At 43.1% G+C, this 20,110-nt stretch overlaps 1 protein-coding gene across 4 annotated transcripts in view; it reads right to left on the reverse strand.

Moving 5' to 3' along the window:
- The window catches only part of P2RY2 (purinergic receptor P2Y2), a 165,976-nt gene that overhangs the window by 26,468 nt on the left and 119,398 nt on the right, over positions 1–20,110 (reverse strand). The window contains exon 1 of one of the 4 annotated variants that reach the window (XM_072610938.1): positions 8,344–8,569. The exons of the other annotated variants lie outside the window; for them this stretch is intronic. The gene's annotated coding sequence lies outside the window, so the exon portion shown is untranslated. Of the gene's footprint in view, positions 1–8,343; positions 8,570–20,110 lie in introns of those variants that run through there. 4 annotated transcript variants of the gene reach the window in all.

The raw sequence follows: 20,110 nt of genomic DNA on the forward strand, positions 1-20,110 counted from the left end.
AACTGCTTTGTGGTTGCTGTTCTTTCTATTTCCATTGTAATAGTTACTGTATATATTGTTTCCCTGATTCCTCTCATTTTATTTTGTATCAGTTCATCTAAGTCTCTCCACAATACTGGGTTCACCATATTTGTCAGTAATGTTTCATTTCATTCAGGTACCACAATTCGCTTAGACATTCCCCCCAGCGAATGAGCATCTACTTTGTGTCTAATTCTTTCCTGACTTCTTTTTGTCTTGGTTTAACCCAGCTTGCCACCTGTGCCCTTAGGGTGGGGTTGAGGTCATCACATTTCTCCCCCAAACCTGTTCTTATTCCTGCCATTCCGGCTTCTCTCTGGCCCTAGCCTGACTGACTACAAGTCCTGATCCCTTCTTACCCCAAACTTCAGTGTCCCTCACCCCCTGTCCAGCCTCATGAATCTGAGCCCAGGACCTAGCCCATGATTGTTGGAGCCTCTCCTAAGCCTTCCCACCTCCAGTATCTCCCTAATTTTTCCTCCTACACATAGGACCACAGTCACCAATACAGTCCAACCCTAACTAAGCCCTTTGTCAGCTCAGGACTCTGCAATAGCTAGCTCTCCATAACTCAAAGCCACAAATTCCACAGGGTCTAGCATTAACTTACCTCCCTGGCTTAATTTTCTCTAGTACCCATTCACATCCATTACCTTGCTTATTGTTAGAATCATCCACAAGGATGGAAAACTGTTGTGCTATAAGAAATGATGAACAGGATGGTTTCAGAAAAACCTGAGAGAACTTTTATGAACATATGCAAAGTGAAGTGATCAGAACCAGGAGAACCTTATATACCAGAACACCAATACTGTACACAATGATCAACTGTGAATTACTTAGCTGTTTACCCAAGACAATTCTAAGTGATTTATGATGAAAAATATATTCACCTCCAGAGAAAGAATTGAAGGGAGTCTGAAAGCAAATCAAAGCATACTTTTTAACTTTATTTTTCATTTCTTTTTTCTTTTGTTTTTGGTCTGTGTTTTCTTTTGTAGCATGGCTAATATAGAAATATATCAATGTGTATAACCTATAATAAATATAATAAATAAATATAATACTCTCAGGGAGGGGGGGAGATGAGAGAGGGAGAGAAAATTTGGAACTTAAATTTTTTTCAAATAAATGTTAAAAACTATCTTTGTACGTAAGTGGGGGAAAAAGAAATGATTTTTAAAAATAAAATAAAAAAGAAGTCATCCACAAAGAAGACAAAGGCAGGCATCCTCATTTTATACATGAAGAAGTTCAGCCTCTTTTTTAGAGAAATGTGTGGAGATAGAGTCATAGAAAACTGCAGTTGGAAGGAACCTTGGAGCACAGATTGTCAAGGCTGGAAGGATCCGTGGAATATAGAACTTGACAATTTAATGCAACAAACTCTAACTGTTCACTGTGTACTAGGTACCATGCTACAAAAACAAAACAGGCTTTTCTCTCATAGAATTTATTCCCTACTGAATAATCCAACATGTGCAGAAATAAATTATGATTGAAGGTAACTGAAGACAGTTTCAGGAAAGACTTCAAAAAGGAGGTAGCACCCAGGCTGCTCCTTAGAGGAAGATTTTAAAAAATCTGAAGCAAAGATAAAGAAGGGAAACATTGGGGGGAGGGAAGAGAATAACATACAAATTCTCAGAGTATGAGAAAGGGAAAACAAAAATATGAAATACTATTGAAACAACAGGAATAAGATTATAGAAAGATTTACAGCTTAGAATTTGTATAGCTTAATCCTCTCATTTTACATATGAGGAAACTGAAGCCTAGAGAGGTTTGATGACTTGTCCAAGGCCACCAAGGGAGTCAGTGGCAAAGCTGGGATTTGAACCCAGGACGTCTGACTCCAGATCCAGGCTGAGACATTTATACATTACCTTAGATGCAATAGGAAGTCACTGAAGCTTTTTGAGTAGGAGTAACAATCCAGCCCAAAAAACTTGCAGTGCACAATACTTTATGCTAGCCACCCTCTAAGAATACAGGGCGAAAAAAACCCTAAAATAACCCTGCCCTTGGAGAGCTTATGTTCTGCTAGACAAACTTTTTAAAGATGCACAAAGTACTTTCCATATATTAGATCTTTTGAACCTCCCAACTACATAGATAGCCGCAGGCATTATTCTTCCCAGTTTACAGATGAGAAAACTGAGGTTGGGGGATTGTGACTTCACTCTCTTCATACAACCACCACCTTGGTTCAGACCCTTCTTTCACCTTCTTTCACCTATTACAATGGTCTCCAAATTGTCTCTCCCTACTTCAATCAATCCTCCTCATAATTGCTAATGATTTTTTCTCAAGCAACAGATCTCCTCCACTCACTGTAGATCTTACCTCCAGGATCAAATACAAATTTCTCTGCTTGACATTCAAAGCCCTTGTTGCTGGCCCATTCCAAACTCCCCCGTCTTTCTATGCATTACTCCCCCTCCATACACTTTACAGCAGTAGTGGTCAACCTCAAATAGAAGTAGGAGACTCCTAATCCATATATAAGGATCCCCAGGGCTGCATACTAACTTGGGGGTGGGGTGTTTGACACCTCCACTCCACAGTATAATTATACTGAACTCACTGTTCCTCTCACATGATGTTCCCATCTCCATACCTTTGTTCAAGCTGTACCCCATGCCTGAAATGCTTTCCTTCCTCATCTCAACCTCTTGGATTTCCTGGTATCCTTTAAGACTCAGTTCAAGGACCACCTACCTTCTACATGAAGCCTTTCCTGACCCTAGCCCCACCCTTACCCTCTCCTAGACTCTCCATCCCCAAACTAATTCATTTTGTAGCTAGTCTAAATCTACTTCATACATACATGTACATGTCACCCCTGGTTAGACTGTAGCTCCTCTAGGGCGAGGACTGGTTCACGTTTGTCAGTCTCTCTGGTGCCTAGCACAGAACTTGGCACATAGCAGGCACTTTAGAGATCCTTTTTCTTTAAATGATGATTGATTGGTCCTATGACTAGTAAGAGATCTGACCCCAAGTTCAGGGCTCTATCTTGTCTCTAACTTGGGCAGACTTGTGCCTTATAAAGATTACTTTTGGAAGCAGGGTAGAAGAGAAGGGCAGTAGCAGGGCTGAAACTGATGCCCAGATCTCCAGGCTCTGGGCCAAGGGCACCTCCTATTACCCCATACTTGGCCCCTGACTGAATGGTCTTTTCATCTGCTACAATCCTCCCAGGTTCAAGGGCAGAAACAAGGGATGGGGGTGATCCCCACCTGGGCCCCACAGAATTTAGGGCAGTCAGATGATACACTGGCCCTGGCCCATGGAGAGCCCTGGCGTTGGCTGAAAGGTGGAGACTGGCATCAGCTGGCTCAGTGCCAGTCCTCGTCAGTCAGGATGAAGAAGCCTGACCCAAGCAGGCATGAGGACTGAATTGTGCTGGATGAGAGGTTGAAATTGAAAGCTCATTGGTATGGGAATCCCAGCAAAAGTCTACTAAGGTTCAAACAATGGTGCACCCCAGGGACAAGGCACAAGGATGGGGAAAAAAAGGAGGAACAGAGCAGAAGGGAGTCCAGAAGAATTAAATCATGGCAATCAAGAAGCATAACAACCGATTTGACAGCTGGCCCTGGAGTCAGGAAGACCTGGTTCCTGACTCACCTCTGACTTCTACTGGCTAGGTGGCTCTAGGTAGATCCCTTAATCTTTTAAGGCCCCCAGGCAATCTCTAAGATTAAAAGTGGCAAAGAAGGTACCAAACTGAATTGGTGCAGGGAATTTCCTGCCCCCCCTGAGATCACATACAGATCTGGTTCGAGCAAGAGGCTATAGTGGAAGGAACACTGGGTTTGAAGTCAAGAGTTTGGGGGTCTAATCATGGTTCCCCTATTTACCTACATGACACATGGGAAAGTCCTTGAGTCCTCTTTGGGTCTCAGTTTCCTCATCTGAAAAATGGAGGTTGGATTCATCATAAGGTCCTTTCTGGCTCCAATTCTCTTATGACTCGAGTTCCAATCACTTCTGTGCCCCCAATGAACAAATGCCCTCCCTTCCCTGATCCTCACTTTCCTTATTTGTCAAGTATGGATTGTAATAAACCTCATACCACCCAATGTTGCAAGGTTATGAGGAAGTCACTTTACAAACTTTGAACTGATACAGAAATGGGAGCTATTGTTAGGGGTTGGTCAAGAATTGCATCACCAGAGAAACAAGGATTAAGAGATGTTTAGTCCAGCGTGGAGAACCATAGAGTCATAGATTTAAAACTGGAAAGAATCTCTCAGGCCACTGAGTGCACCCTTCACCTCATTTTACAGATGAAGAACCTGAGGCATACAAAAGGTAAGTGACTTGCCCAGAGTTATACAACTAACATATGAGACAGGATTCAAACTCCAATCTTCCTGACTCCGGATTCCATTATGATTTAGGGGAGAGGGAGAGAGGACAGTCACTCTAAGGTCACTGCTTTCCAAGGTCTCCTGGGCTATCCAGAGGCAAAGGGTCCAGAGGCCAAGCCTAATGTGGCTCTGGGGCCAGAACAAGGAAATTATAAGAGAGGTTAAGTTTTGGCTCAATCCAAGAACTTCCTAACAAAGGGAATCATGGAATCTCCGAGAGTCAAAGGACCTCAAAGGACACATACATAGTCTGTACCTGAACAAGAATCCCCTCTGTAAGATTTCCAACAAGTGGTCAGTCGTCCAACGATTTTCTGGAAGACCAGAAGTAACAGAGAATTCACTCCCCTTTCCCTGCTACCAGGTAGTCCACTCTCTTTGGGACAATCAAAATTATTTGGAAGCTTCTTTTCCTTATAAAGAGCATCTGCCAGTCTCTCCTCTCCTACCCTGCTTTGTTCCTCATTCTGCCCTCTTGGGCCAAACAGAACAGACCTATTCTCTCCTCCTCAGGATAGCCCTTCTTCACTCTCCCCAGTGCCTGCCATCTCCTAGGCTAAATAAACCTTTCTGGTTGGGGCTACCAGCCCTCCAGTGTTCACCAGGCTCCTCATGATCTCTCAGACATGCTGCAATCTACCAACAGCCTTTCTGAGATATCTGGACTGGACCTGAACACAAGATTTTGGAGCTGGTCTGAACCCAGAAGACTATGGCAGAATTCTCTTTCTCGTACTAATGTGGCCTAAAATCAAGTTCCCATTTTTGGCTGTTAAAACCACCTGCAGGACCTTAGGAAAGTCATTTAACCTCTCTGCCTCAGTTTCCCCATCTGTAAAATGGCAGGGTTGGACTAGATGGCTTTTGGGAAGAGCTGAGTTTAAATGTGTCTGCCTCAGACACTTCTGGGCAAGTCACCTTACTTCTTTTAGCCTTGTTTTCACCATCCATCAATGGGGATACTAATAGCTTTTTCATAGGGTAAACACTTTGCAAACCTAAATGTGTGAGTTATTATTATTAATCATGCTATGAACTGGGGAGATTAGGAAAGACATCCTGGAGAAGAAGGTACCTGAGCTGGAATTACAAGTGACAGAAATAAGAAGGGAAGGCATATAAACATGAGGGGGATGGCCTGGGCAAAGACATGGAGAAGGGAAATGACACTGCATCTCAATCTGGTCATGTTTCCCTTCATTGTCTCCAGCTGCCTTAGGGCTTCTCATATACCTTCCTCCATCCTAATCAACCAAGAAGGATGAAATTGCCTCTCATGCCCCAGGCACTCTGCTAGGTGCTGAGGATACCCCCAAGCCTAAGACTTTGTGTTTATCCTTATTAAGTTCCATTTGATTAGATTGGCTTGCCTGACAGGACTTTATAGAATCTCCCTTGAAGCCTTCACTGAGGAGACCAGCCAGAGCTTATAACCTGCCTTCATATGCTCACATGCTTCAGCATGTGAGAGTCCAAGGGAAACTCCCTACTATAATGAAGCATCAGAAGAGAATATTATTACAGGTTGTTAACAACACCAGTCATAATTATCATCATCCTAGGCTCACAATTATAGAACACTTTCACACTTGTCCTCCTTTGCTGTAAAGGACAGGGTAGGCACTTACCTTACTAAAGAAACTTTCCTTCTAAGAGGAAATTGAGACCCAAAGATTGGAAGGGACTTGGCCAAGGTCACACAGTTAACACTAGTAATAGTGATCATGATTATCATAATATCCCTTCTACCTCTAAATCTAAGATTCTAGGATCCAATGCGGAGAGAGAGGAGGAATATTGTGAAACTCAAAGGAGATCATGAATGCAATGAACTTTTCAAACCTTAAAACACTTCATCAGACCTGCATAACTTGGCAGCAGGTAGGGACCAAAATTAAAATAGGCTAAACTTCTTCGGGCCACAGATAGGTTTTTAATAGCTCACTTTCCAAGTAAAGGTATAATTAATGAATAAACTATTTTGCAAATAAACTGTATTTTAAAAAGGAAAATTTCAATTAACATTAATCGATTACACTTATTACTTAAGATTCATATTTATCATGAAATTGATCCTCTCAGACTAGAGACAGACTGGAGATGGTTGGTTGGCAGGTCACGGGCCAACCAGGAGAGTGCGAAGTGATAACCCACCCAACTTACATTTCCTCCGACCTTCTTTGCTTTCTTGCTGAGCTCAAGCATATTTATAGAGCTACACAGAGGTGTGCTGGTAAATATTTAACAATCAGGTTGGGGGAGGTCTGTACACACATTTTTAAGTTTAAAATGCATTGTTAACACTTTCTAAAGTCTAGATTATAAAAAAAAACAATAGAACAAGTCGAGATTTGAAGTCGATTGAAAATTTAAGCCCTCCCCTCTCCCCAGCTGATCAGAGCTGGCTCCAGCACACCCTTGGTTTTTTGTAGTTGGGTTGTTGTTGGGGCTTTGAGGAGGGGGGTGCCAGGAGACAGAGGGTGGTATGGGAAGCTTGAGGAGAGAAAAGGTTCGGAGCAGCTGCTTTGAGGAATGCTATAGGAAATCAATTAAGCCAAGCATGTCCCAGAAATCTATCTCTCTCCCTTCTTTGCAGAAGTGAGACTATGCAAGCAGAACACTGAGAATACTATCAGACTCAGTTAATACATTGGTGAGTTTTGCTGTCTTAAAATAACTACTTGGTGGTAGTGATTGCTGATTAGTTTTGCTGAATTATTTATTTTTTCTTACCTTTCTTTTAAAATTTTTTTGTTACAAGGGACACCTCCCTGGGTAGTAGAAAGGAAGGGATATATTCAGAAATGAAAGTGATACAAAAACAAAGCAATAAACATTTTAAAATTCAAAGGAGGAAGTTTTAAAAATGAATGTTAAAAATTGCATTTACATGTAACTGTGGGAAAATAAAATACTAAGTAAATATTAAAAAAAATTAAAAGAAAATTCAAATGAGGAAGAGTAAAAGAATGGCCTTACAGTGAATGGAGAGAGGGCCCACTGAGATGAGATAACATCAGCTTGTAGTGACAGTCACTAACAGCTCGATTCAGGGACTTCCTCCAGCAAGCTCCCTATCTACAAAGCTGTTTGGTAGAATTGTGGTGGCAGATTGGGAGGGAGATAATGAGGCATGAGTGGCTACAGGTCAAGGGGGCAAAGGGATTTGACAGGACATTGACATTGAACTGATGAGCTCCTGAGTCAAGTTTGGGAAGGGAGGAAAGGGAAGCCGGAGATGGAGTCATGGCCTGGGACAGCAGGGAGGCTAGAGAAACCAGGGGTCACAGTGAGAACAAAAAACAGATTTCAGAGGCAAAGAGATAGATGGAATGATGATAGGAGGCTATGATCAGATACAAAAGTGGAACCATTCATTGTGGTAATGTGGAGACTGAGGGCACAGCCATCCCTGTGGTATGGCTGAAGGGAAATGAAGGTCCAGATCATAGGTGCTTTGAACACCCGTTCAAAGAAATACCAAGGAAGTCCCCTAATATAAAAGCAGGGGTTGGAGAAAAGAGGAAGTCAGTGAGCAAGATTCTGAATGTGTTAACAAAGGAAAAAGAACTGTGGCCCAAGCTATGAGGTGGAGGCTGGCACTAGGGAAGGAATATGATCTTGGGGTCAGAAATTAGATGCAATGAGGCCCTAGATAGGACAAGAGTATGCCCCTGGTCCAGAAACAAGGAAATGGAAAGGGCATCTGGAAAAGGCAAGGAGTACGCCTTCCCCTACACCTCTTAGACCAATGTGAATGGCTAGCATGTACGTAATAGTGACCATTTATACAGCACTTTAAGGTTTGCAAAGCACGCGACATGTGTTGTCATTTGGTTCTCACAACAACTCTGGGAAGTAGGTTATTCCCTTTTTATAAATGACAAAACTGAGGTTGAGAGAGGTTAGATGACTTGCCCAGGGTCATACAGCTCCTACATACCAAACTCAGATCTTGCTGACTCCAAGTCCAGCACTTTGTGCACTGGGTCACCGACATGACAGCAGGAGCCTCTAATACCAGAGAACGTGGCCTGGGTTATCTTGTCTTCTGGGGGAGTCAGAGGAGGAAAAGGTTTAAGATAAGGATAAAATGTTAAGGATAAAATGGGATTCTCTAGGACATAGTAGAAGGGACAAGAAATGCTCTGTAGACCCCACCCAACTAGAAGGCTTTACATCTATTTGCAGGCATGTGGTCTCAAGGTCTCAGGTTCACCACCCCTGGTTTAGAGTGATCTACAGAATATAATCTAGGCAAATTCCAACCCTAAAGCATTGAGCCCACCCCTCCCACTGCAGTATAGGGGAATTTTGTTCGTGAAGGAGAAAACCAACCAGAGTACTCTGGGCAGAGATGAATTCCTTTGTCCAGATTGCCAGAGGCAGCTGAGTCTCATGTTCAAGTCATATTCTCAGCAGGGAGAGTGGAAGACTTCTGCCCCACCTCCGCATTAATAAATTGTTCACCAATCCAGTTTGATTTTCACCTATCAGAGCCATCTTTTCCAAAGGCATTTAAACATTCAGGGATCCCCATAGTTTTGTTTGAGGCAAACCACTGACCAACAATTTATTAGCAGCTAGCCTAATGAATAAATTGATTATTAATTACCCCCAAACTCTGTCTCTTGGGCTTTTTTATCTCAAAGAATAAGAAGTGAGAATTTAATAATCCTAAAAAAATTCACTCTTCTAAAATTTTGAGGTTCAAAAATGTGATGGACGAATGGTTCCAAGATTCTACAGCATTCTAAAAGTATGGATGGACTCCCATTTCTTAGAATGCCTTGTTCCTTTGCATTTGTACAAACACATTCAAATACATACACACTCACACCCAAAACACATGAACCTTACTTACTTACCCACCCTAGACACCTGTGCCCCCCACCTCACTGACCCCTCTCTTACCCTCTACCTTAGATCTCTAGAGTCAATGGGACAGGAAGAGGAACTTCAGAGGGGAATCAAGAGTAGCATCCCATGTGCAAATAGCTCACAGATATTCAGGAATTAGTGGGAAAACAGAAGAGATAAGGATTATGGCATTTATATGTTATTAGGATCTTTGAGATTAGCAACCAAGTTGTCAAATCCTGAGCTTTTTGACTCCTGGCATGCAAGACAGGTTCTCATACAGAATTGTCTTAGCCCCAACTTTGAGTCCCACTATGGGGGATGCTCAGCTCCTGAAAGTCTGGCTTTAGGACAGTAGATCCCATCCCATCCCCCACCCTTTGCCCAAGCCCTTGGTCTGGCCATGGCTTTGGCAACAGCTGAGCTAGATGTTATCAAGATTCTTGCAAAACACCAGAGTACTGTGGGCTGAACAGTCAAACGGATGGAAGAAGGGAGGAGACCTGACCTGATTCAAACTGCCTCTCCCAGGAAGTTCTTTTTGAACATCCAAGCCCACACCAAGTTCCCATAGCCCCTAAGAGTCTGAGATACATCTTAATGAACTTACTCAGGAACCATCCTGCCTTGTTCTCTAATTATCTGGGGCCTGGGGAAATATATGTCCCCCTCTCAAACTAAGGGTTCCTTGAAGCCAGGACTGGGACCTTCCTGAGGTCAGGGACTACGTCTCCTCCTTGAGACCTAGGAGGACAGGGACTGTCTTCCCCTTGAGACCTAAAATCTGGATTGAATAGAGGCATTATTATGTCCAGGTCAAGAACTTAAGAACACTCCACCACTGACAAAGCACTATCCTCACTATGTACTCCAGCAGATTGATCATGTCATTAGGTATATTTTTATCTCCCATGAGGAAGAAACTGAGGCACAGAGAGGAGAAAATGGCCTGCCCACACAGCTGCTGCTGCTGTTCAGTTGTTTTCAGTCATGTGCAACGCTTTGTGATCCTATTTGGGGTTTTCTTGGTAAAAATCCTGGAGTGGTTTGGCATTTCCTTCTCCAGTTCATTTGGCAGATGAGGAAACTGAGGCAAACATGGTTAAGTGTCTTGCCCAGGGTCACATGATTAGAAAGTGTCTGAGACCAGACTTGGGCCAGAGTCAGGTCTTCCAGACTCCAGGCTCAGGGTTCTACCCACTGCACCACCTAGTAAGGGTTATATATGAAACTCAGTCCACTGTAGGGCACTGTCAGGAAGCAAAGATGAATAACACATAGTACTTACTCACAGGTAATAAATGGCAAAGACAGAATTTGATCTCATGTCTCCTTATTCCAAATCATGAGCTGTATATATCAAGTCACCTCTAGGGAACCTTATGAAAACCAAAAGGATTTGGAATAAAATGGGATTACCTGGCTAGAAGCACCAGCCTAGGGACCAAACCTACTCATCCCTACAAGTTTAATTGTGCCTTGGTTTCTTCACCTGTAAATAATACATAAGAGAATACAAGCTTCACAGGCTGTCAACAGAGGTCCAAAAAGTCTAAAGAACTTGGCCAAATTTATCAAATTTACTGCAAATAGCAGTCCTTTGACTCCAAATCCATGGATGCTTCTACCATCCCCCTGCTACCTCCCTGAAATGATGAGGGACTTTGCTTCTCATGCTTTCCTTTACCACCCCTTCCCTCTAAGCAGGACTCAAAAGTTTAGGGTATCTCTCCTGTGGCAAGGAGATTGGCTGCTGAGCCCATGCCCTGAGTTTCCGTGTGGGTGGACAGCCTTCCCCTCAGGGGTCCCATCTGTCCCTAGCTTCAGATGCCATCACTCCCCACCAAATGAATCTGAAAATACGGGAAAGGAAACAAGGCAGAGAAGGCAAGCAGTTGGTAACACTGCAGAGAGCCAGGACAGTCGCCCACCCACCCAGTAGGGGCCCCGGATGATGGCCTTGACCTAGGGATGTCTCAGACACTGGGCAGGAAGATGGGCAAGGAATGAGGTTCTGTCTCCAGCAAACCAAGCTAAGCTTCCCAACCTACTCACCAGACTCAAGAAGCCACCCTGGTCTATGAAATAAAGGCCTTCAAGACCCAGTTCAAATCCCACATCCTTCAGAAAATTTTCCCTGATCATCCCAGGGCTATTAGGATCAAAGGATTTCAAAATGGAAGCAAGTCCGACCCTTTGATATTTCAGAGAAGAAAACTGAAGCTGGGCTCAAAGGGGAAGGGATAGGAGTACACAAAAGATTTGGAATGACTGTTAGAATAAGACTTTGTCTTCTAGAAATCACTCAAAGTCCCTGGTCACAATCCTCAAGTGATCAGAGATCAGATGCTCCAAGTTCTTGGCTGGGTTATATGTGTATAGCAAACCTTAGATAACTGATTGAATATTAAGAAAGGATTGGCTATTAAAACTAAGATAGATGTATACAAGTTCCTCAACCTGTCCGGTTACCACCTACAGAATCACAAAATGTTAGTGCTAGAAGAAACCTCAGACATTGTCTAGTTCAAATCCCTCATTTTACAAACAAGGAAATTCAGGCCTCATAAAGAGAAAGACCTTAAATTGAGAGCTGGAAAGGACCTCAGAGATGATTTAGCCAAATTTATAAAAATTAGAGCCATTACCCAGTTGATAAATGGTCAAAGTCATTTTTCAGAAGAAATCAAAATTATCCAGTCATATGGGAAAAAAAATGCTCTAAGTCACTAATTAGAGAAATACAAATGAAAATCACTCTGAGGTACCACCTCACGCCTATCAGATTGACAAACAAGACAGAAAAGGAAAATGACAAATGCTGGAGGGGATGAGGAAAAACAGGAACACTAAGGCATTGTTGGTGAAGTTGTGAACTAGTCCAACAATTCTGGAGAACAATCTGGAACTATGTCCAAAGGGCATATAAAACTGCATACCTTTGACTCAGCAATACCACTACTGGGCCTGTATCCCAAAGAGATCAAAGGAAAGGGAAAAGAACTTATTGGCACATAGTAAGCATTTAATTAAAAACTTGTTGACTTAAGAGACAGGAAACCTAAATTCAAGACCTTTCCGTAACACACACTCTCCTGTACCTGACACATGTAAGTAATTTATAAAGGTTTGTTGATTGATTGGTTGACCTGTGAAAATAGTAGCCTGATTAGTGGCTATAGCTTTCCCCCACATGGCCCTTAGACTAAAAGAGGACCAGTAGATATAGGGAGACTATATCCCTGACGACCATACTTGTAAGAAGTTATTGTAATGTATTAATAACTATGAATGTGACAAACTCAATCCAGAATTCTATTTCAGGTCAGAAGGCCTAGGGTTGAATCTCAGTTCTATATCTCACTGTCATACTGCTTCTGTGACCTTGGGAAAGTCATTTAACTTCTTTGAAATGGAGTCCTGTAATCCCTTTCTATGTCAATCAATTGTTAACATTTATTAAATGCCCACAATGTGTCAGACTCTATGCTAAGCAATGGGGATACAAGAAGAGGCAAAAATATAATCCCTGCCCTCAAAGAATCTACAATCTTATTTGGGAGACAACATGAAAACAAATATATACAAAAGGAGCTATATAGACTAATAGATAATAACGGAGATAAGGCACTGGAATTAAAAAGGGTCTGGAGGAGCTTTTTGTAGGAGATAGGGCTCTAGTTGGGACTTAAAGGAAGCCAGGGAGATGAGGAAAAGCTTTCCCTCCTCATGGGGGACAGCAAGAGAGAATTCCTGGAGCCGAAAGATGGAGGAGTGTCTTGTTTGAGGATTATCCAGGAGATCAGTGTCAATGGATCTCAAAGAGTACATGAAAGGGAGTAAGATGTAAGAATGCTGAAAAGGTAAGAGGGGACTAATTATGAAGGGCTTTGAATGTCAAACACAGCATTTTGTATTTGATCCTGAAGGTATTAGGGAGCCACCAGAATTTACTTGGGGAAGGGGAGTTGCATTGGGAATGTGTGTTACATGGTCCAACTTGTGCTCTAGGAAAATCACTTTAGCGACTGAATGGAGGATGGGTTGGAGTAAGGAGAGACTTGAGGCAGGCAGATCCTTTTGCAGATTACTACATCATCAAGGCATAAGAAGATGAGGGCCTATACCAGGGTGGTGGCAAGTGTAAGAGAAGAGAAGGGGATACATTTGAGAGATGTTGTACAGGTGAAATTGATAGGTCTTGGCACTAGCTTGGATATAGGGTGGTGAGAGATAGTGAAGAATCCAGGATGACCCCTAGATTGTGAACCCGAGGCACTGGGAAAATGATGTTGCTCTCTACAATAACAGGAAAAGTAGGAGGAGAGGGGGAGGGTTTAGGAGGAGAGATAATAAGTTCAGTTTTAGACGTATTAAGTTAAATATCCAAGCAGGGGGAAATATAAGATTGGAGGTGAGCAGAGAAGGACAGGTAGATTTCAGAATCAACGGCATTCACCAGCATAGAGATGGTCATTAAATTTGTGGGAACTCATGAGATTACCTAGTAAAGTAGTATAGTAGAAGAAAAGAGGCCCAGGAGAGAATGCTGAGGGACACCTACAGGTAGAGGACAAGATGCAGATGAGGATCCAGCAAAGGAAACTGAGAAGGAGTAGTCTGGTAAGAAGGAGGAAAACCAGGAGAGAGTGGTGTCCAGATAACCTAGAGAAAAGAGAGCGTTCAGGAGGACAGAGGGATCAGGAGTGTCAAAGGTTACAGAGAGGTCAAGGGGAATGAGGACTGAGGAAAGGCCATCACTGGATCTGATAACTAAGAAATCACTTTGGGGAGAGCAGTTCTGGTGGAATGAGAAGGTCAGAAGCCAAATTGTAAGGGATTAAGAAGTAAGAAGAGAGAAATGTGGAGGAACCTACTGTAATGGCCTTTCTGAATTTAGCTACAATGGGCAGAAGAGCTATGAGTTAGCAAAGATGGTGTTTTTTTTTTAAGATGGGGGAGACAGGGTCATGTTTGTTAAGCAGCAGATAAATGTCAATAGGCCAGGAGAAATTGGAATTCAAAAACTGAGGGGGAGAGAGGGGTGATCTATTGGAGGAGACGGGATGGAACGAGATCACTTGAACAAGTAGAGAAGTTAGCCTTAGCGAGGAGTCCAGTCACTTCACATGTGAGACAGGGGTGAAGGAGACAGAAGCTATCTGAATGAAAGGTGAAGAGGGAAGAAGAGGGAGCTCATGGAAAATGGCCTCCATGTTTTTGTAAAGTAAGAGGCAAGGTTCTCTGCTGAGAGTGGGGTGAAGGGCAGCAATGGGAGACTTGAGGAGGGTTTAAAAGGTTTGGAAGGACCACTGTGGAGAATGGGATAGTGAGTTGATGGGGGAAGAATGTACCAGACACTGTAAGCTCCTCCAGAACAGAGACTATGCAGAGATTATTTCATTTGTTTGTTTTTGTATCCCCAGCATGAAATGAACAGTGTTGTTCAGTCATTTTTTCAGTCCTGTCTGACTCTTCGTGACCCCATTTGGTATTTTCTTGGCAGAAATACTGAACTGGCTTGCCATTTACTTCTCCAGTTCATTTTACAGATGAGGGAACTGAGACAAACAGCATGAAGTGACTTGTCCAGGGTCACACAGCTAGGCAATGTCTGAGACCAGATTTGAACTCATGAAGATGTCTTCCTGATTTCAAGCCCAGCGCTGTATTCACTCACCACCTAGCTTCCCATGGCATATAGGAGCTTGTTGAATGAATGATTGCATGATTGTGGCCCTCCTGAAGAAAACCCCACTGCTGACCAATAAAGCTTAAACTCAACCTGCATTTAACGTCCTCCACTCCTTATCTCAAGAACTGTGTTTACTGCGTCCACTAAACATTCATCTTATACAACCTCAACCGAATCTTATACAACTCATCTTATACAACCTCACTGAAGCAAGGCAGTCCTTTTGGATTCCTCCCCAATTGAGTCTCTATCTCTTTCTCCACAGAAGCTATTTCCAAACCATCTCTGCGTAAGCCTCCCACATCTCTCCACACTCTCTCTCTAAGCTGATGACAACTCCTTTTACTGAGAAAACAAGTCATTCGCTCCTGCTCCCCTTTGCTTCAACTCCAAAACCTGTGACATCACCCCAACTCTGCTGTGTGACCCTTCTCCTTGCCATCCTTGCAATCCTTGATTCCAACCCCTGCTAACTTCAACAGACTGCATTGTCAATCATTCTCTCCTCCTTTTTAATCTCTTGAATTCCACTTACTTTCCTATGGACTGCACACATACCCAAGTTCCCCCATTCTTTAAAAAGAAAAAAATTCAGTAGGCACTACTATCCCCTCAAGCTATGCTGTCCAGTAGTTCTCTGACTTTTCTCAACCAAACTCTAGAAAAATTTTTCTACCTTTGTTCCTCCATGTCTTCTCCTATCCCTCATTCTTTAACCCTTTGCAATCAGGCCTCTGACCTCATCACTCAACCAAAACTGTTCTCTCCAAAGTTACCAACAATCTCTTAACTACCAGATCTGCTGGTCATTACTCAGTCCTCATTCACTTGACTTCTCTGCCGCATTTGATACTGCTGCCCCCTTACCCCCTGGGTACTTTCTTCTCTCCAGGTTTTCATGTCACCACTTTTCTGGGTCTCCTCCCACCTGCCTGACCAATCCCTCTCAGTCTCCTTAGCTGGATCTTCATCCATATCATGCCCTTTAACTGCGGATGCTCCCCAAGGCTCAGCCCTCAGCCTTCTTTTTGTATCCCTACATTAGCCTTCTCTCATCCCCAGAGTTCACTCCTACCTCACCTCAACCTCAAAGAACTCCTCTGCTCCTTCAAGACAGCTCAGCTGCCATCTTCTGTACAAAGTCTTTCCTGCCCTCACCTCTCCAACTACTTGTGTTTGCTCTTCTTCCTTAATTACCAGGTGTTTATCCTATGGCAATTTGTTCTAATTTATTTACCTATGTATAATACATACAGATATAGATTTCTATGTATAATACAACGTAAGCTGGGAGACAGCACAGCCTGTTCCCCTTTTGGAATTTGTATCAGAAGTTCCTGGCATGTAATGGTGCTTAATAAATGCTGGGGCTTGATAAATGCGTGGTGATCTTTTGAAGGACTAATTGATCCTTTTGAAGGACTGATTGATGGGGCCAGTCTTTCCTCAGTCTAATTCACACATTCTAGCCATACCATTCTTCTCAAACTTTAATCATACCACTCCTCATACTTTGATTAGACTCCACCCTACCCCATCTCTCATCCCTCATTTTCAAGTCCCTCCCTTCTGTGAAACTGTCCAACTGAAGGGATTCTCTCTCTCTCTCTCTCTCTCTCTCTCTCTCTCTCTCTCTCTCTCTCTTCAGGTTTTCCCAGAGCTCTTGTTCTGGATCTGTGCATCACCCTCATGACATTCCACCTTCTAACCTAGTTATTTATGTGCCCATTCTACTCCTCTTACGAGGTGCTTTTCATCTTTCCTTTTCTCAAGAAGAGGACCAGTGACATCACAGTGATATCTTGAATTTTGTGTGAATTGGATTAAAGTGAGGCAGAGTTTCACAAAGTCATCAACCTCACTCACTCACCCAGTCATCTAAGTCCTGTGGCATGATAAAAGTCAAAATGACTGGCTGATGGCCCAGGATGCACTGGATGACCTTGGCTTCTTGGATGCTAACCAAGCTCTAAGCCTTATCATCACCCTCACCGCACCCCCCACCCCAAAACCTGCTTCAATTCAGCAGGTTGTAGGAACAAGTTGTTCTCATCCATCCATTCCATCGGGGAAGTCTTCATATGCTCAGGGTAGACACTCCACTAACTCACAACCCCTTGATTAAAGTGAACCTGGTTTAGCCTGTCTGCCTAGACAGTTTACTGAGGTGTGGCCATTGTGCATGCTACAGCTTCTTGGAGCCACAGGTGAGAGTTGGGTGAAGGTGGACACCAAAGATGAATGAGCAACCCTGAAAAGGGTTTGGCAAGCCCTCACACCAGAGGTGCTAGCCCTCCTGATCACCCCATAGACCCCTCCAATAGGCTATAAGTTCATTGAGGGCAGCAACTACATGATTTTTCATTTCTCACCCAGTCATTCTAAGCATGGGACCCCAGTACACAGTAGGTGCTTAATCTGTTTGGTAAATTGATTTATTCATAATAATAACTCCCATTTCTATAGCACTCTAAAGTTTCCAAAACATTTTCCTCACAACAGCCCTGTGACACAGACAGTGCAGTCCCATTTTCTAGAAAAGGAAACACAGAAAAGGCACAAAGAAGTAATTTGCACAACTGTTTTAGGTCTGAATTAGGTATCCTGATTCTAAGTGAAGTGCATTGCCTGAAACTATACTGCCTCTTGTGAAGTGTAATGGGCATCTGGAAGATTTCCCCAGGAGAGATATACCTAGTTTCAGATGGATATTCAGGGGAAGTTGGTGCAGAACGCATGAGGCACAATTGGGCCCCAAGCCCCTGCTGGCTTCCTAAGACCACTAGGCAGCTATCCTGGAGACACCAGACTCCAGAGATGTTTTGGAACCTGAGGTCTAAGATGAAAGCCTAGAAGGATAGAAGGAAGAGTATGCAGGGGAGGGAATGCATGTGGGTATGATGGGGTACAGATTCTAGGGACCTCCTTGAACTCTCCTTGAATCTTCCCACTTAATCTGGCTGTTACCCTTAATTTAGCCTGGTCCTCCATGGTCCCTTGCCTCCAAATTGCCTCTAGCTACTTCCCATCCTGAATTACTTTCCACCTAAACTCTCCATTGTCTGCCTGCAGCAGTTTCCCACCCTTGATCACATCAGAATCCCACCTTCTTGGTTCTGACCTCAGGTCACCCCAGTCCCATCGGGATCCTCCTTGGACTCCTTCAAGACCCTTCCTGAACCCCTCCTTCCATCACCCCAGACTACTAGATCACCCCCAGATCCTTCCCACAGTCTTTCTATATGTAAGATAATTCTTGCCTCCATAAAGGCACTCAGATTCAATCTAGCTCAGATTCTATCTGGTCCTCTAGTCAATCAATACAAGCCTCACAAATGGTGAGGATTCTTAAGAGTCAACTCAATATGGCAAATCTTTAATAAACTTTGTTTTACTTTGGCTAAACGAAGGCTTGAGTCAAATTTATTCAGGCAGGACCTAGGGTGTCGGTATTTTGAGGTCCCAACCACTCCAAACCTCAACATATAGTTTCCAGACCTCAACAGGTAGGGAAAGGAAGGGAGGAAAGAGAGGTAGGTATAGATATGGAGAGAAACTCTGAACTCCTCTCTGGCTGCCCCTCTAGCCCAGGCATGTGGAGAGAACTGAGCCTCACCCTTCCTTCACCTGGATGAACCATCATTATCTTATTAACAAGCTTGAAGATAATTCTGGGTGGAGGGTGGAAACCTCTTTAGGCAAGACTGGAACTCCAAACTCTGTCACCAGATTCTTCTCATTCAACCCTATCCAGGATTATAGGATTTAAAGAAAGGGCACTTAGCAATACCTAGTTTAAACCAATGGCCAGTTGTCTTGCCTTATGTCTTGTCACTAGACTCTGGAGGAAAGAGCGAGGCTGGTGACTGCACAGCTCTTCCTCATTTAAATTCAATTCACTTTTAAGTTAAGACACGACCCTCCTGATGTCAGTGGTCCTTTTCAAGGACAAAGGACCAACCACAACAAACAACAGTAAACCATTAGGTAACTAGGCTCAGTGGATGAGGAGCTAGATCTGGAGTAAGGAAAACATGAGTTCAAATCTAGCCTCTGATACTCACTAGCTATATGATCCTGAACAAATCAGGTAACCCTGTTTGCCTCAGTTTCCTCAACTGTAAAATTAGGATAATTAAACATCACTTATTTCACAGAGTTGTTGTGAAGATCAGATAATATTTGTAAGTTACTTGGCACATAATAGGCATTGTATAGATAGATGCCTCTTCCATTCTCCATTCATTTTTCAAATCAGACTTAGAGAGATGAAGTTATTTGCCCAGTCACAGAGCATATTAGTGACAGAGTCAGTACTGGAACCTATATCCAATGTTCCCTTCAATTATTAATCACAATAATTTTCATTTGTATAGCATTTTATCCTTTTCAAAGTCCCTCTATTAGATAATTTTTTGCCATTTTTTTGTATCCAGCATTTAGCATGGTCTGACACATAGTAGGCACTTAATAAATGCTTGTTTACTTAACCTTCCCATAAATTATCTTATTTGCTCCCAGTGGTTTCAGGAAAAACTCTGGATTCCTGATCTTGGCATCCCTCTACAATCTCACTTCCATTTCCGTTTCTAACCACTTGACATATTACTCTCCTGGGTGTCAGCCAAACAGCAGAATGGCTTTGTCTCCTTCTTCTTGTTAAATACCTTTCAAGATCTCTCCTCCCTCCCCGGTAGGGTAGCCAGATGGAATGAAAAAGTGGGTGGAGTGAGAAAGACTCCTCAGATGCTACCTGTGACCCTGGGCAAGCCATTTAAACTTGTTTGCCTCAGTTTCCTCATAGGTAAAATGAGATGGAGAAGGAAGAAAATGGCAAACCACTCTAGCATCTCTACCAAGAAAGCCCCAAACAGAGTCAAGAAGAGTCAGACAGGACCGCAATGATCAAACAAAACAAAACTTCTCCCTCTACTCCTCTCATCTAGCCCAACCCCATTGTTTCAAGTAGGAGGAAAACTAAAGGCCCATGAGGAAAGGGACTTCTCCAAATTTATCAAAGTGAGGTAGCACTAGAATCCAGGTACCCTAACTCACCAGCCCCAACTTTCTCAGACCCTATACTTGGCACCTGCACCTGATAAGGGAGACCTGGGAGCCTGGCCTTTTTTTGGTAGTTCTTCGGAACATCAATCTA

The sequence above is a fragment of the Notamacropus eugenii genome, chromosome 5, assembly GCF_028372415.1.
Source record: "Notamacropus eugenii isolate mMacEug1 chromosome 5, mMacEug1.pri_v2, whole genome shotgun sequence".
NCBI classification, from domain to species: Eukaryota; Metazoa; Chordata; class Mammalia; order Diprotodontia; family Macropodidae; genus Notamacropus; species Notamacropus eugenii.